Below are 17,362 nucleotides of genomic sequence, written 5' to 3'. Positions count from 1 at the left end.
ATTCCAAAAGCTTAAGGCTTTCATCGTAGTTGACCTTTAAGGCATATTGCAGCAAAAAAAAAGTTAATTCACTTTGCACATGTTGCGGGGCAACAGGTGGTAGAGAACCACGGGGCTGCTTGCATTCCTCGTTTGCAAACTCCTGGCCCCTGGTATTCTGGGATTTACACTACCTCCCCCAGGTCCTGACTGACAAGCTAATCGGTGTGCTGGGAAGCGCTGAGCTATCGATTCCCCTGTAACAGAACACCACCCCGTCAATGAAAGTGCAATGAAATGCTTCAGCAACGAAGAAAGGGAGGCATTGGACTGTTGAGCAACTGGAAGAAATTTACTTGTAGGTAGTGCGGCAGAAATGAATAGGCTCTTCGGAGCAGGGCCTTGAAAAGCCAGGTTATTAAAAAAAAGCCACAAAGCTGGAGTCTGGCTGAGTGGAGAAAAATAGTTATGGCTCAGTTAGGCGTATCTAAAAGGCGGGGCGGGCTGGGGGGGACTTGAAGCTTTTAAAATTGCGTTAATCCCTCGAGTACTTAATTTCTTTTCTTTTATGGAGGCTTGTAGTATAGCAACAAGTATTGGAGCAGTTAATAATTTTAAACAGTTTAGCTTTCCTAAGGCAATATATCTTTAGCCTTAATTAAAATTTTATTTTAGTTGGAAAAAATATTAAAATGACATTAAGATCCATCCTCTATGATGGGAAATATATGATGTTATGAATATTTTATTGTACAAACTATTATTAAACAGCTGCGACGTACTCTCTCTTGAGTTTCACACCAGTTGTTCGAAACACAGTCGCTATTTCTTAATAAGGTCCCGGCAGCTTCCTTCTGAAATATTTGAAAGTGCCATATTAATTAGAAACAGGGGCCAAATGCTTATGATCTTTTTAATGCACTGAGGCGAGATGCATAAGGCAGATATAGGTGTTGGAGCATTGGATAATTCCCTGAGAGGGTTAGCTTTTAGACAGAAATAGTACTTGTGTACTCCATGTATTCACCACAAGCCACCATGCAAATTGATCTTGGTCATTTTGATCATATATTTTACAGTGAAAATTAAAAAAATGACACCTTGCATGGTCACCAGAACCACAGAAGAAATGCAGAAGTTAAAACTGATTTTTTTGCAACCTTCATAACCTTTTATAACCTGTTATAAAGTATGTGTGTGTGTGTGTGTGTGTGTGTGTGTGTGTGTGTGTGTCTGGAAGTATTTAAAGAGCTAAGTGGTTGGGTTTCCTCGGTGTATGGAATTCTAATGATAAAACAAATCTCTGAAAATTACCTCCAACCTGCAACTAGTCTGGAAATAACCATCAATTTTCATCTGTATTTCTGTCTTTCATCTCTGCATCTAGTGCCTATCACCACAGCATTGAAGTACTCCTTCAAACTAATTAGATTAATTTCAATTTCCATTGTGTGTTACAAGGACACACTTATCATCTCTCTCCCTGCTGAAGCCAATAATTGATTGGATAGTGACACGTTGATAACATCCCCCCCTGCCAAGATGAAGGAAAGCACGGGTTTAGGATTAGTCTTTGAAATTGGAGTTTTCTGTACTTGTGACTTGAAGGATGGAGTCCTTCAGTCTTTGCCACCTTTGCTCTGTGAAGAACTAGTTGCACTGTGCCTTTTACATATAGCTGGTGCATGCATGTGTTAGCGTGTGAAGCATGGAAAAAATAGGGGTGGAGCAAAGGTGTGTTGGAGGAGGGGATGGGTCACAGAGGGGAAGTGACACTGAACCAGGAGTGAAATGGGGTGGGTTTCAGTTCCAATTCTGTCCCTAACCAGCTGTGTGACTTGAGATATTGACTTACCCTCAAATGGACCCAATTTTATGATCTATAAAATGGAGAGGGAGCATTTGTATTTAACAAACATTCACCATATAACATGAACTCTGGGAGATTTCTGAGCATTCAAAAGTGAGCCAAGTGGGGTGGCATATCCCTCACAGGGCTTTGAGTCAACAGAAAAAGAAAGACAGACATCAAATGATGACACTGATAGAGCAAACTGAAACAGCCAAAAACAAATGGCAATCTGAGCGCATAGGGTGGGGGGATTTGAACCATGCAGGGAGTAAGGAAGTAAGTCTTGAGCTGAGATGTGATGAATTAACGCAGGTAGAGCAAAAAGAATGGGCAGCGGAGGGAGGAAGGTAAGTGCACAGGATTGGAAGACGGATAGCCCGGGGAATGAGGACAGCGAGCTAAGGTCACAGAGGGAGGTACATGGTAAGAGGGTGGCGGCGCGGTCAGATCTGAGCTGACAATGGTCTCTGCAGACGCTGGAGGAGCAGGGCGCAAGCGGAAAGCCCAGCAGGGGTCAGGCAGGGGGACAGCTCTTGCGGCAGACTGGTCAAGAGGTGATGGCTGCCTGTGCCAGATGGACAGAATGGAGGGATATTAAAGAGGGAGCAATTGATGACAAGTGGGGTTTAAAATTTGAAGAGAATATGTCCTCAAGAATGGGCCCTAGATTCATGGATGGAATGGTGGTGATGTCTTTGCAGTCTGGGAACAAAGGACCAGTTTGTGAGGGATGACCACGAATTTGGTTCAAGACACAAGAGTTTGAGGGAAATTTGATTCAACGGAGAGGATGATGTGGTGATCCTTAAAATCTCTGCCCCCTGTAAGAGTCTAAGACTCTCTGGGGTGGATTTATTGCAGCCAAGCACATCCCAGGTCCCCTTTGAAAGGTGGCATGGTGTAGAGGAAATGTCAGCAGCTTTTCTCACGATGGGACTCCGTCCCCAGTTTGGCTGTTTGCTGGCCAAGGAACATGAATCCAATTAATGTGTCTCAACTTCAATTTTCTATTATCCAGTTGGGCAACACCTCCTTTTTCCAAGGTTGAAGTGAGCATTAGAGATAAAGACGGTACCATTTCTAGCTTAGCACCAGGCACAAGGAAAAGCGGGACTTTTTTTTTCAGCCTGGTTCAAGGTTTGTTGTGATGAGATTTTCATCCACATTGTCTTGGGTTAAAATAATCTATATGCTATTCCAGACTAAAGGCCCTGCATATAAAATCCATTTAATAAGTGATTGTTTGTAGGTAACAGCCACTATTGTTTTAAGGCCTATATCTACTTCTTCCAAGGGTATTCTGCTCTCTGCATGGGCTCAGGGGAGTCAAGTTACGGTGCTAGGTTCCCCAGAGGAAAATTCTTGGGTAGACTTCTTTTTGCTGAAACTTCTTTTTTGGCAATAGCACACAGTGAATTACATGTTTCCCTGGGTTCTTCAGAAAGGTAGTTTCTGGAAGCTGAGTGTGGTGCCGTATGTATCCTTCCTGTATAGAACACACATCCTGCAAACGGGTCCGAATGGCAGTGCTATAGAAAGAAACTTGCTACTGTCCGTGTGTATGAGTATTGGGGTGTGTGTGTGTCTGTGATCGTTCAAAATCTCGGCTCCTTTACTACTACTTATATGTTACCAGGAGTCCACCTCACCACAGATCAAAATCTGCCATTTTAGTTATACAGATAAACCTCTCACGGCCATGTCTACCCTGGCCTGGAGGCTGGGGGGAGTGTCCCACAGTGAAGAAGCTAACGCTAAGAGCAAAACCTCAATTTTAAACTTTCCTTTGACAGAATTTTGAAAGGTTTGGGGATCCCAAACTTCCTACCCCTGCACAAAGCTGGGACGATTCTTTCAGCATTTTGAGAGGCATTTCAATGTTGTACTTTCTAATCTACGGAGAAAAGAGGGACTATACTCTTTAAATTCACTTATTCCCCCAAACATTCCAAATTACCTGTGTTTTAGTTCTAATTTGTTATTAACATCCAAATGCTATATGCGTCTTGTTCATTTAAAAAGAAACTCTAAAAAGGAACTCTATTTTCTTCCGGCACTTAAAAACTTATTACCTGTCTCTCCCCTTCCTTCCCCCCCAAGTTTACTTACTTGTTAGCAAATTGGATTACTTTCATCAATTAAAAGAGCTGTGGTTGTGGGCATAAAGGTAACCATTGTTGTATATACTTACTTAACATTGAGAAACTTGAAAGGTTCCTGCAAAAATTACTAAAAAGAGGGAAGAATTAGTTTTGATGCTACATGTTTACTTTTGCTTACAGGGCTTGGAACCTAACCTTGAGTCATCCATCTTTGCAAATGTTAGCAATTTAAAAGACTTGAAAATTTGTGGGAAGATATAGTGTGACGGCGATTTGGTGAAATGAGGAATATAAGTATTTCCCTTTCAATTCAGCAGCTACTTTGAGCCCCCAAACTGATCAATATATTGGATAATTAAGATGATCCAATCTTGCCTTGAGAGTTTGGCATTTTTTTTCTGCTTTCCAGTGAGGTAAGAATGTACTTACCTGAGTAATTGGTGGTTGAAAATATGCCAGCTTCATTCAGTGTGGAAAAATTAATTTGATCTTGAATGGATATTATTTAATGCATGCAAATATGGTTTTCTATATATCTTAAATGGTCTTGTCATGCCTGTTATAGCCAATTCATGATATTTTTTCTGCATTACTGGAAAACAGAAAGAGTGAATAAATAACTTAACTTTCCTGCCACAAGTTTTAAAGAGTAGAACTGATCTCTGGTTTCTACTTTATCTGCCTGAAGAGTTGCTAATAAAGTTGTGAGCATGATCAATAGTACAGATGGGAATGCGGGTCTGTGGGAAATAAGAACCAACCAGAAATATCCCCTGAATAATAATGGGACGGAGAGACATTGGAAAGAGATGCAATCTGGCTGCTAAGTCAAAAAGCTTTTTGGGGATTCTGTTTTGATGCAGAAGTGAAGAATTGTGTCAGTATTTGTAATTTTGCACTACTTCGGGAAGAAATCCACCCTTTAAGTCCTATATATGTGTTCTATCAGCACCAAAAAGAACATATAGTTACAAGCTTTTTCCGTTAGCATATCTGCCCTAGCTTCTTTGCTGTAATTGCCAATTTCTTGGCTTCCTAAAATGCAACGTCTGCTGGATCTCTGGCTTCTTGGTTTGTTTGTTCTCCTGTGCGTCCTGCTGTTTCCTTTGTGGGATTGTTCTCCTCCTCACCTACTGCTACTCATATGCTGCGGACTTCTCAACTCTTGACGAATCCAGCCCTGTAGGCTCATAGCCTTGTCTCAGTCCAGGTTCTCTTCTTGCCAGAAATAGAAATAAACTGAAGCCATCTCAACAGACGGAGGAAGCAGAAGGAAAGGGGGAAAGGTGCTGAGGGATGACAGATCTTGGAAAAGGACTGACCCAGGGGTTAGGAAAGACAACGGGACCCAAGACAACTGCTTTCTCAGTTTCTCTCCCTCACTAGCTCATGTAATTGCTCACCAAAGAGGACCGCCTCTAAGGATCTATTTCATTTATGTATGTCTTCATATTCTTTTCTCTGGTGACAAGCTTTCTCTGTTTTTTTTTTTTTTTAATTTTGGGCTTACCCACCCTCAGTTCAAGGCACCCAAAGAGATTAATTTGAGTTGCTAGATCCCAAGTCTGAACTCTTAGATCACTCAGTCAAGTGGCCAGTGGAATGGTATCGTGTATATCTCAAGCACATCCGTAGGAGACACCTTCCTTCTAGTAGAAGGGATTTCTGAGTGAACATGCACCCTGAATGTATGTTATAAAGTTGGCCCCCTCACCTGTGTTTTTGGCTTCAGATATTTCACCAATAGTGGAATTTACCATCCATGTACCTTCAAGCAGACAATTCTATCTACCTTTTCCATTTCTTGTAAAAAGAAACTTAAAACCAGCAAGAAAACTTCATAATTGCCTCAGTTCTCAGGTTCAGTGTCTCAGGTACTTGGAACCCATATCAATCCATAACTTCTTGTTGTTAATCACTACATGCAAAAATTATTTTAAAATGTCAAGGAGATTTATGTTTCCCCCTATTTCTACACCACTACTCTTTATTTTTCATTTCTCCTCTGCATTAATTTTCTTATGATGCCAGCATTACTCTTTGACCCAAACCAGACAATATCACTAGAAAAACTAAAACTATAGACTAATATCCCTGATGAACATCGATGCAAAAATCCTCAACAAAATATTAGCAAACTGAATAAAAAAATCCATCAAAAGAACATCCATCACAACCAAGTGGGATTTATTCCAAGGATGCAAGGATTGTACTGTCTCTAAATCTCTTCTGCATTGTTACATTTAGTACCAGTTACCTTTTCTGCTTTCTGTTTCTCCTCCATTTAAGTCATTTGTTATGGACTGAAGGTTTGTGTCCCTTCAAAATTCGTATGTTGGATCCCTAATCCTCAGGGTGATGGTTTTCAGGGAGGGGGTCTTTTAGGAGGTGATTAGATTTAGATGAGGTCATGAGGGTAAGGCCCCATGATGGGATTAGCGTCCTTATAAGAAGCACCACCAGAGGGTCCTCCCAGCCCTAGGAGGACACCGGGAGAAGGCAGGCATCTGCAAGCCGGGAAGAGGGCCCTCACCGAACCAGGGGGCTGGTGCCTCGATCTTGAACTTCACAGCCTCCAGAACTGTGAGAAATAAAATGTCTGTTGTATAAGCAACCCCATCCATCATATTTTTTTCTGAGAAAAACCTAAGATGCCATTTTTTCAAATAATCAGCTAAAAATTCTGTTATCACCAAGATAGGGAACACTTAGGAATTTGCCTTTGGGATACATTGCCTTAAATCCACCTTCTTTACTAAGAAGTTCAAGCTGATTTTTCCATTATCCAGTCTGCTGATCCATTCCTTTGAGCAGGATTCCTTTATCTGGAGGCTTGGCCTCCTCAGAGCTCTCATCTCCAAACAGGTGTCTAGATTTTACTAATTGAATCCTTTGCAAGAATCTATATTCTCTGATGAAAATGTTTTCAATCACTATGGACTTTCAATTCATGGTGTTGATTAAAAACAAAGTCTTGGTTTTTGGTAAAATAATACATTGTTCTTTATTTTACTGTGTTTTCCATTAAAGTCAAAACATCAGCTAAGCTCATTTATTGCCTGTTTAATACCTTGCTTAAAAATGGTTGCAAGCTAACTCTTCTCTCTGGAAGCTCAGAATGAGATTGCCTCTCTGAAATCTACCACATCATCAGTATCCTCTTTTGGGTGCAACAAGTCTTTCCTGATTATGTGTGAGAAGCTAAAGAAGGGTGGAATTTAAATAGACCAGAGCCCTTGAAATATTCCAGAAAGACACCAGAGACCCTGCACTAAATCAAGTTGTCTTCAAACAATGGAGAAAAGCAAGGACATTCACTTTGTGATGAAATCAATTTAATTTATTTAAAACCACATTCAACAACAAGTATTCACCATTAATGGTAAAATGTTAACTCCTTTATTGCCAGCTATTTGAGGTTTCATGCAGGTAGAGCCTATGGGGTCCTTGGTGTACTGTAAGCTTTAGATTAGCTGTGATATCAAAGCTGGCATGGCCGATGGCAGCTGTTAATTCAACACATGCCCATCATTTGCTGTTGACAGGCATTAATAAAAACCTAATTTGAGGAAATTATGAAAAACCTACTCATTATGCAATCTGGTTTATGTTTTGGCATGTGGCAATCATTGGCCTGATGGCTGAGAAACCTTCATTTCCAGAACTTTATAGCCTATGTTTCAGTTGCAGACCCAGCCAAAGCCCCTCACTTCTCCTATGTGTTTGATCTTCTAATTGCCTCAAGACTTATCCACAGGTTTGGTTTATGATGCTGCAGGCCCAGCCTGAGCTGAGGTGTGATGGACACAGGGATCTAGCTTTGCCATTAGAAATGGTGCTTGGTTATTACAAGAAAGTTAATTCTGACCTGTCTATCAAGAACATTCACCCCAACTCCCCCGTGCCTTTAACGTGTTCCTTATGGCCTCTGTGGATTTTCTAGTGGCATTAGTAGAAAATTTCCCAAGTCTGAAGAACAAATCCTTCTAGTCTGTATACAAAAAGCAAGTGTGGAGTGACTGGTGAATGACTTGTATGTATCATTGGCCTTAACTATTACTAATCAGTAATATGTAAAACATTTCAATATTTTTTATTAAAAGAGACTTTCTTATAAATGGTGCCCTACCAACTTTTGTGAAGATATAAAAATGCAAGCTGGAAAGGTTTAAGAAAACCTTGAAACAATCTGGCATCAGATTCTGGACTTCCTGCTCCCTAATACTATCTTTTAAAATATTAAACTTTAAAGAAAGTAATTGGTGATTTTGCATTGCCAAAGGAGGATTGGTTCCTCTTGCTGGCCTCCGACTGATGTCATCATAAAAACTCCCAGATAAACAATAATAGCAAAGTGTAGCCTTAAGCTGGTCAAACAGAATTATTCTAGACAAAGGTTCTCCTATTTTATCTGTCTCCTCTTTTTCTGACTTACCAAATGCCTCTTTAGTTCATCTGTCCTTCCCTCCCTCCTTCCTTCCTTCCTTCCTTCTCTCCCTCCCACCATTCCTCCCTCCTGCCCTCTTTTCTCCATTCTTCCTCTTGGTATCTGATTCTCATCATTCTTTCTTTGTCATATGCATTGACTTGTTTCAATTAGAAGTTTTTAGGTATAAACTTAAGTCTGAAAGCAGCTAAGTTGGACACAGAGAGCCGATGTGTCTCTGCTAAGACTACAACATGAGAAGGATTTCCTTGTTTCAGTAGTTCAACAGCACGCCATCAACTTATAAACACGGAGTAAGCTAAGCACAGGAACTACTCGGCCTGTACTCCACAGTGAGTACTTCCCTATATGGCAGGGGGTAGAGCCAGCATTGCTGTTCTTCTCACAGGTTCCACCACTGGAAGTTCATTCATCTGATTCAAGATTTTGTTCCTTCTGAAACTGGAGGTGTTAGAGATAATCCTTCTGGGAAAGGTAATATTCTACTAACTTACTCTTTGAATCATTAAGTTATTGAACATATACCATAGAATGTTAGGGTTATGAAAGCTGAAATCATCTATTTTATTTTAAAAAATCGATTTTATATAGGTGTAATTTAATATAAAATTGCATTACTTTAAGTGCCCAGTTTGATGCATTTTGATCAATGCAAATAATCAAGATATATAACCTTTAAATCACCTCTGAAATTTCCCTCATGCACCTTTCTGGACTTTTCTGTACGTGGTATTATATAGTGTGTGTTCTTTTGTATCTGGCATCTTGAACTCAGGATAATGGCCTTTGAGATTCATTCGTGTTGTTGTATGTTGTCAGGAGTTTGTCCCTTTTGCTAAGCTCTGTTTCATTGTATGGTTATAGCACAGTCTATTCACCTGTTGAAGGACATTTGGGTTGTTTTTAACTATCATGAATATAGCTGCCTTGAACATATAGGTCTTTGTGTGCAATACGTTTTCATTTCTCTTTGGTAAGAATCTAGGAGCAGAATTATAGGGTTGTATGGTAAGTATAGATTTAACTTAACAAGAAACTGCTATCTGTTTTCCAAAGTGCTTTTACAATTTTGCACACCAGTTCTAGTTTTTCCACATCCTTGCAAACACTTACTGTTGTCAGTCTTTTAAAATTTTACTTATTCTAGTATGTGAGTAATAGTACCTCAGTGTGGTTTTAATTTGCTTTTAGCAGATGGCAACTGCTGTTGAATATCATTTCATGTGCTTACTTTCCATGTACTTTTGTGAATTATTTATTAAAATCACTGTCCATTTTAAATTGGGTTGTTTTTTCATTCTTAAGTCACAAGAGGTGTTTTTTAATGAAAATTTTGCATACATGTTCTTTATTTTATATATGGCAAACACTTTCTCTAAGACAGCACAAATCTCCATCATCATCATTTTAAAAAAGTTCTGTTATTTTCAACTGTTTATTCTTTCAGATGTATTCTGTCATGATTATGTTAAGTCTAGAAAAAATTTACATTGAAATTTTAATTATAAATCATTAAATTTGCTAATGAACTTTAGAGAAACTAGACAGATTTATACGGTCTTCCTTTCCAGTCATATGATATGATTTTCCACTTATTAAACTCTTACAGCTTAAATAAAGTTTTATGTTTTTTATATAGTTATGAATGTTTTTGTTAATGATTAAATATTTATTTTAATATTTATTATATTTCTCACTGTATTATCTTAATTGTATTTCCACTATATTGCCTAACTATTTTGTAGCAAAGTTGTTCATTTTTGAATATTTATTACATTATCTAAGACAGATTATCTTTCAGATTTTAGTTCAACACAATAAACATTTATTTCTTCATCATGCAAAGCTCTCTATAGGTCTATGCAATTCTTAAGGGAAATTTTCCTCCATATGTTGACTTAGTGACCCAGACTGAATTTACCTTGGGGCATCTTTTTAACAAAAAATGTTTTCACAATTGCCTTAGCCAGAGAAGGGGGATTGGAGGACTGAGGATTGACAAGTAAATGCTTGGGCATAAAATAGACATGGGCCACCTCTGTTCGCAGTTCATTAGCCAGCCCTAGTTGCATGGCCATAACTACTTTTAAGGGAGATAGGTAGCCAGGAACTAAGAAGTAGAGAAAAATGGGGTATTGGTGAACGTTGGTATATCCTCCATATTTATTTCATTAGTGCAATTCTCTTATTAGGCATAAGAATCTTTCATTTGATTTTTGTTTTGTGGGTTCTTGGTAGTTGTTCACATTATATATAATAATTTTCTTGCCTCCTTTTAAAATAATATGAAATTTGTGAAAACTTTCAAAATGACTTAAGTTAATGGTAGTGATATTGGAACATTCTAATCTCTTACTTGGACTTAAAGAGCACACCTCAGATATGTCAATGAATGTGAGCTTTGTTATTATTTACCATAGAAAACTGGAAATGGAAAGAAACTTCAAAACATAATAAAAATAACTTGCATTAAAAAAAGTATGTTAAATTCTCCAAGTGACTTTCAAAGTCTATTGCAATAAATCAGGTTTTTTTCTTCCTTGACCTGTTGTTGTTATGAATATCAGTGTATTGTTTTATGTTAAAGCATCCTTACATTCATAGATTAAATCATTCTTTATTATTTTATCTTTTGTGACAATACACTTGATTTAATGGGATTTTACATAATAATATTTTTATTAATATTAATAATTGTGATACATCTGGAATTTTATGTTTAGTGTTATTTCTGTTAGTTTTTAAGGTATCAGGGATTTATTGCCTTAACTAATGAATTGAGATTTCTATCTTCTTACATACTCTAAAATAGCTTACATATATGGAAAAAATTAAAAAGAAATATGTCTATGAAATCATCTTACTTGGACATTAATTGTTGGGATTTTGTGATTTCTTTTTTTACTTTTAGTCTGTTCACATGCACGCATATGAAAACCTTGAATTGATTTTGATGATTTATACATACTCAGAAAAATTTCTAATCTTTTTATATTTTCAGCATATCAAAAGTTTGTCTATATTAAGCTTTCATTTAATAAAACCTTCATATTTAATTTTTTGCATTTATTTTCTCTTAGTTATGATTAGACTTGATAATTGTTAGTGTATTTCCCCCCAATCTCTCTGGAGATTATGATTCAGGAGGGGTGAGCATTTTCAGTTTTCACCCGTACTTTGTTGATTCTAATCATATTCAAAGAAACACAACCTTAAATGATGGAATAACACTTAAATAAAATATATTCTCCATTTCTGGGGGACAGAATTCCATATTCCAGAAAAGGTTTTCATTCTATTTTTTTCAAATCTTAGAAATGACATCAGATATTTTATGGAACATGGAATTTAAATCAAGAAAGTAGACGTTTATAAGGTCATGGGGAGTGGTGAAGGAGTGGGACCTTAGCGAGCCTCCCAGGCAAGCTCCTGGAATACTGAAGAATGGACCTGTCAAGGAAGCCACTGTTTCTGGTGCCATGTTTCATTTTCCCCTGCCTCTTAACCCTCAGGAAACTGGAGAGAATGGGGACTGGAACAATGGTGTCATGCATCAGTTTTTCCACAGTCTAGTTTGCAGATAGATGTAACAACCAACAAGGAGTAAGGATATGACAAATGTTATGTCTTCCCTCTGTCCTCGAAATCCTACATAAGGACAAATAAGTGACTGTGGAACTATTCAGAGAGTAACTTGAATCTCATGGAATATCTCAGGTTACCAGAAAGAAAAAAATTGTAAAAATTAGAGAGAAGCAATTTATATATAAATATATAGGAAAAATCATATTTTGTACTGAAGTTATCACAACAAGAATAAAGAAAAATTTAAATTAGATACATTATCTTAAGTTTAAGAAAACTTAAGGAATGTACAAAAGCTATGTTAGGAAGATGTATCAGGAAAAATCACTCATTGGGTTGGGACACAGAAGACCTGGATTGAAGGTCTGATTCTGTTTTTATATGGTATATTCTATGAGCAAGTAATTTAATCTGTAACAAATTTTAGTTTTTTCTCTACGAAGTAAGATGTATCAGTTAGCTATTGCTGTGTAACAAAACTTCTCCAAAACTCACTAGGTTCAAACAATAAGCATTTAGTATTTCTCATGTCTGAAGCTCAGCTAGTTGGTTCTTCTGGAGAAGACTGTGGTTACTTTACTCATGTGTCTGTAGTCAGTTGTAATTTGAGGAGGCAGCTGTGCTGATGGTGGCTGAGCTCTCTAACATGTGTGATGCGATTAGCTGCAGGCTGGTCTAGGATGGCTCTGTCCAGGACATTTGGCATCTTCTCTATGTGATAACAAGCCTTGAGCATATTTGCTTGGCAGAAAATGTTTAAAATAGTAGAGTGTGCAAGCCTTCTTGAAGACTAGGTTTGGAAATGAAACCTTGTCATTTTCAATGTGTTTAAGTCACAAAGCCAGTCACAATTCAATCGTTGGACAGAGAGCCTGGAAGAACAGCAAACAAACTACAAATGGGGATTGTATTTAGGGGAAGGGATTATGGGTATTCTTTAGTTTCTCTTTTTTCCATATTAACTTTATAAATCCTGTACCTTAAATTGACTATGATAGTTTGAAAGAGCATACCTTAAAATATATTCATTATTTAGGAAATGTACTTAGTATAAAAAAAGCATTAATTCATTTGTAGCCTGAATATCAACTGAAATGACCCTCTGGTTTGAGAATTCAGCAAAACTGATTCAAACACCTTTTCCCAAAATTTTGCATAAAGGTTGTATAAATTAACCATTCTTGAGATTTCTGTGAATTTTCAGGGGATTTGGCTCTTTTGTTCTTCCTTTCTGTGCCTATGGAACTCCAGATTTCAGCCACAGTGACTATTAATCCATTTCTGGCACACATTGGACCACCAAATCTTTTCATTGATTTTCTCCCAAGTAGCTTTTACAGTAGGCTTTTAGGAATGCACAGATATCATTGAGGGTTTGGGGGTGACTGGAGTGATGTGAGAAATGATTTCACAACACCACACGAAAATAACTGAAAATATTGATTGTTTTCATCTTTAAAGATCCTTCTCACACACTGCCCTGCTCCAGCCCCAACCCAGATTCTCCACAAATTTTTACCCTGAAGTTGTGTTGCTGAATTTTCCTTCTTCTTTAGGGTCTTTCACATCTTGGCCTTCCCATGCTACTCCCAGTCCTAAAAATTTTTTATATATATTTTTTCTCATATAAACCAGTTTTGCCAATTCTGTCTTCAGCCTCCTTCTTAATATGCCTTTAGGAGGACTTACCCTTTTAGCCCAAAGCATTTCAACAAAATACTTTGCTTTCAATGTGAAGAAATGAGGAGATTCATTCTAGAAAGAATTATGTTTATTATTCTTTAGAGATAGGAAATAGCTGTAGTCATTGTAGTTTAAAAATTGTACAAAAATCCTCTATGCAGGCATTTATTTAACAACTAATTTTTTAAGCATTCAGTATCTTCCGGACACTATAGTCAGCCCTGGGAATTCAAAAATGAGTGTATTCCCATCCTGATGGAACTCATTGGCTAATTACCATCTATTTTTTAAAGTTGTTGGGAGAATGAAGCATCACTGTAAATATCTATCTTTCCTTAAAGGTTTATATGTTATTTTAAAAAAAGTGTATATACACCAGTCTCCATGGAACACAATAGTACAGGACCTGAAATCAAGGCAAAACAAAACAAAACAAAACAAAAAGACCCAGCAGCAAGGAATGTTTGTAAGCTCTCTCAGGGGAGAAAATGATTCATTAATTTTCCAACCAACAATTTTTAGCTGCTTCCTTTCTTCTGAGCAGCAAACTTCTAGAAGCCAGGATGGTCCAGAAGAAGCCTAGCACATATTTCCCTGACCTCAGTCATCTCTCTGTCAACCAGGGAAGGCAGAATGTATGTGTAGGAAGCAATCAGAAAATATTTAAATGCTCAATTATGACTATAATTTCAATGGTCATATTGATAGGGAAAAGTCCATGTGGGTCAAAAGATCCCAGGAAACTTTACAGAAGAAATAGGTCTTGGTACATTTGAACAATGTTGAAAGCCTTCTGGTCTATGCTAAACTGAACTTAGAATCAGGTCAAGTTGTGGATGAATAAGCTGGGCCCGATTTATGTCTCAAAATAAGACCGGTCATCCAAAAATCATACAAAAATTATTTATTTTATTGACATGTACCAGTCTGCCATGTCTTTATCCTTATTCAATGCTGTATCCTTACTAAATGCATAAGAGAAAACACCTAATCCATTACACATAAGCCATTACAAAGATTTTAACAAGTTAAAAAAAAGAATCTACAGATCCCTTGATGGGAGAGGAGTCAACCTTCAAGAGGGAAAGAGGTTGGGGGTGGGGTGGAATTCAATAGCCCATTCAGTGTTGAAATGTGAACACTAAGGCCACTCTTTGGATAAATTCAAGCCAGATTTGGCCTGCAGCTCTCCCTGGGCAGTTCCCAGATGAGAACAGGCCTTCAGCCTGTGGTGAAGAAGTGTGGAATAATGCCTCTTTGAATTAGTTTCAAAATAGTGCTGCAATGCAGACTCACAACTTCGGATGCCAAATTACAAGAAACACACATAATAGCAGTCTGTTAAGAACCCATAGTATCTCTAAAGGATATGGTTATTAATATAAATTAAAAACCAAAAAAAAAAAGAAAAAGAAAAAAGAGAGAGAAACCAGAATAAATTGGCATCAGATGGCTAGCCTAACAGTGGGAATCCAGTTTCTAGCAAGCCAAGTATATACAGAAGTAACAAAAATAAGTAAATAGTTGCTTTATAACTGGCAATGACATATAGCTTTCCTACACAAAATTTAAATAAATATAGCATGTTTGGAATCAAATAAAATAGATTACTAAAATTGTACCCACTCTTCTATGTGTATAAAAGTAGATGTTGGTGGATGTAGTTGGAGGTAACTTTTAAGATTACAATTCGTTCTGAGCAAATCAGAGGGATGGCGGCATGCAGAAATTAGAATTTTTACTGAGGCACAAGTTTCAATCCAATACGTCTATGAATATGTATGGAAACAAGTCTTTATGTAGTTATTTGCTTAATGAACTAGCATCTACCTCTCAACTTGGTTTCTTTGTAAAAAATGGCCATCAAGAGAAAAAGAAATAGTTGTTGAAAAGGTTGCCGGCCTGTGGTTTAAGGCTATGAACATAAGAAGCATGTGTAGCCCTCATCTTACAATGCACAACCCCCACTTCATGCATGCTTCACTCCTTAAGAGTCTGCACAAATGCTGCTGTGAGACATTGTCTCTTACAATCATTAAGACTCTCTGTATGAGCTGGCGAGAGCGGCTATAACGTAACACCACAGACTGGATGACTTGAACAACATAAATTTATGTTCTCAAGGTCCAAGCTCAAGGAAGCCACGAGGTTGGTTTCTTCTGAGCTCTCTCTCTCTGGCTTGCAGATGGCCGTTTTCTCCCTGTATTTTCATTTGTTCTTTCTTCGGCATGTCTGTGTCCTGATCTCCTCTTCTCAGAAGGACATACATAGTCGCAGCTTAGGCACCACCTTAATGAACCCATTTTAATTTACCAATCTCTTTAAAGGCCCTGTCTCCAAATACAGTCGCGTTCTGAGCTACCTGGAGTGCGGACTTCACGTATGAGTTTTTAGGGTCACAGTTCAGCCTGTAACACTCTCTCACCACCTGGGCTTCACTCTTCCTTACACTCTTACCACCACGTGAAAGTGCATGTGTGGTGGCTTAATTATCTCTTTCTTCCACTGGAGGTAGGTTCCTGCAGGCAAGACTGCTTCGGCCCCCAGGGCCGTGGTAGCATTTCCCCACAGAGACATGGCGTGGCTCATGGTGGACACTCACACGTTTGTGGAGTGAACAGTTTTGGATGCAGACTCTCAGCATTTCAGCCCAAACAAGGAATGTTAGCGAATGTAGGAATTTATGAGTCTTGGGACATATTCTTTATAATTGTCAAAGACCTCTTTTAAAGCAAAGAACCTGCATTACCTCTAAGTAAAATTTTCTAATCTGTGGTTTGAGTGTTGCTGTAAGCTTGCCAACAATGTTTCTTTGGGAAGGACTCTTCTATTTTACTGGAAGCATATACCCTTAAGTGTTTGGGTATTAAACTATTTTAGAAAGAAAATTAAGTGAAATTAGATTGAAAAATGTAATGTCCTTAACTTGGCCAAAAAAATAATAATAAAGAAATGGCTCAACATTTCTTTTAAATTGTTTTTCCTACAGAAACTCCAACAGCTGAATATCATGGTCACAGGCCTCCTTTCTTTCATTGGTTAAGTGACTTTCTGTATATCCTTCCCAGGCTTCCACTTGTAATGAGCTATGGCACGTGGAAATTAATTTCATTTCCCTTTTTACATTAAAAAAAAAAGAAAATGAAGCATAAACACCCACACAGATGTATCTTTTGTAAATCTGTAGTTCTCCCAGATTTTACACGAAGGTCCCAGAATGAGAAGACTGCCTCTCTACTATCGTTACAGAAAACTTGATCATAGAAAACAATATATGAAACAGAGACATTGCAGAATAACAAGGGTCCACTAGGTATATTAAATGCCAGCTTTCATCCTAGGAGATTTTTCTTGAGCCAGAGTATGCATCCTCAAACTCCTAGAGTTTCCAATTCCGTAGGTAGAGGGTGGGCCTGAGAGCTTGTATTCCTAACAACTTCCCAGGTGATGCTTATAATTGTCTGGGGAAGTTAGCTTCACAGCTTCTCCCTAAGAGGTCATGGTGGCATTGGGGTGGTGGCAGTTAGTCTTTATGAAAATATTTTCCCAGAGGCCTAGGTGATTTTGATAGTGGGCAGGAAGATTAGGGTAGATGGTGCAGAGCAATTATGTTATGCCTCACCCTCTATCCCATCAGCATTTTGTGAGTTCCTGCTTTAGAAAGAAGTCCTATTAGGCTAAGCTGCACCCATAGCTAGTTCCACTGCAGAAAGA

At 38.0% G+C, this 17,362-nt stretch overlaps 1 long non-coding RNA gene across 1 annotated transcript in view; it reads right to left on the bottom strand.

The window, feature by feature from the left end:
- The window catches only part of LOC118968750 (uncharacterized), a 116,055-nt gene that overhangs the window by 71,779 nt on the left and 26,914 nt on the right, over positions 1-17,362 (bottom strand). The gene's annotated exons all lie outside the window — the stretch shown is intronic.

Source organism: Manis javanica, chromosome 18 (assembly GCF_040802235.1).
Source record: "Manis javanica isolate MJ-LG chromosome 18, MJ_LKY, whole genome shotgun sequence".
Taxonomy (NCBI): domain Eukaryota; kingdom Metazoa; phylum Chordata; class Mammalia; order Pholidota; family Manidae; genus Manis; species Manis javanica.
Note: the sequence above shows the minus strand (reverse complement) of the source record. Positions and strands in the feature narration are given on the sequence as shown.